The sequence below is a fragment of the Carassius gibelio genome, chromosome B19 (genome assembly GCF_023724105.1).
Source record: "Carassius gibelio isolate Cgi1373 ecotype wild population from Czech Republic chromosome B19, carGib1.2-hapl.c, whole genome shotgun sequence".
Lineage (NCBI taxonomy): Eukaryota > Metazoa > Chordata > Actinopteri > Cypriniformes > Cyprinidae > Carassius > Carassius gibelio.
Window position 1 is genome coordinate 4,699,667 of NC_068414.1, and position 1,644 is coordinate 4,701,310.

Sequence of the window (1,644 nt, forward strand, 5' to 3'; positions counted from 1 at the left end):
AAGGGAGCTGGTGGCCACAGAAGTTAACGCCTCTCACTTTTGATATTGACCTCCCCCACTCCCCTTTGCTCAGAGACACTTTTGCTCATATCAGTTCATCAAATACCCATGGAACTTGATCAGTTTGTCTGTCAGTTGTTCAGCTTTAGCATTGGTCGATATTACCCAGTTGAAGAGATGCATTTTCGACATAAATTCGTAGAATTCTTGCAGAAATAGAGCATTGGTGGTTCAGTGGTAGAATTCTCGCCTGCCACGCGGGAGACCCGGGTCCGATTCCCGGCCAATGCAGCAGAGGTCGTGTTTTTAAGGCCATGTTAGTCGTTCCTCATAAGCGGCAGCTGTCCCCAGAGCCACGAACACAGCGCAGCTTCTCTCACTGGTGGCTGAATGTCAGAGTTGTTGTTTCCCGCGCAGGAGACCCAGGTTCAATTCCCAGCAGAAGCAAAGCAGTGTATCTTGCTACTTTAGAAGTAGGCAACTTATCAGTGTTTTACAGGGAACTAGTGGAAGCACTCTAGACAATGCTTTTTCATGCTTGTTCAACGAAGTACAAGCAATTATGGCTCATGCACCTGTGAAAAACTCCTGAAGGCAATAAAAAGGCTGCAGGCAAGAAAGGTCATGCTTAAAGAAACCAATGAGAGTAAACTGACCTGTTTGTTGTCTCTAAAAAACACCAGAAGAAAAATGTCCAGGGTCAATGCTGACCTGCATGAAAGTGGAATAAACTGCAAGGTAAGTAATGTAAGATCCCCAAGACAGCGCTACAAGGTCACAGTTGGACAGTGGCTTGTTGGAAGAGCAGGGTAATGACTCCCAGCAAGAACTGACAAATCTGGTGCAGTCCAGGAGGCTGAGGTGCCCTGTGGTTCTTAAGGGAGCTGGTGGCCACAGAAGTTAACGCCTCTCACTTTTGATATTGACCTCCCCCACTCCCCTTTGCTCAGAGACACTTTTGCTCATATCAGTTCATCAAATACCCATGGAACTTGATCAGTTTGTCTGTCAGTTGTTCAGCTTTAGCATTGGTCGATATTACCCAGTTGAAGAGATGCATTTTCGACATAAATTCGTAGAATTCTTGCAGAAACAGAGCATTGGTGGTTCAGTGGTAGAATTCTCGCCTGCCACGCGGGAGACCCGGGTCCGATTCCCGGCCAATGCAGCAGAGGTCGTGTTTTTAAGGCCATGTTAGTCGTTCCTCATAAGCGGCAGCTGTCCCCAGAGCCACGAACACAGCGCAGCTTCTCTCACTGGTGGCTGAATGTCAGAGTTGTTGTTTCCCGCGCAGGAGACCCAGGTTCAATTCCCAGCAGAAGCAAAGCAGTGTATCTTGCTACTTTAGAAGTGGGCAACTTATCAGTGTTTTACAGGGAACTAGTGGAAGCACTCTAGACAATGCTTTTCCATGCTTGTTCAACGAAGTACAAGCAATTATGGCTCATGCACCTGTGAAAAACTCCTGAAGGCAATAAAAAGGCTGCAGGCAAGAAAGGTCATGCTTAAAGAAACCAATGAGAGTAAACTGACCTGTTTGTTGTCTCTAAAAAACACCAGAAGAAAAATGTCCAGGGTCAATGCTGACCTGCATGAAAGTGGAATAAACTGCAAGGTAAGTAATGTAAGATCCCCAAGACAGCG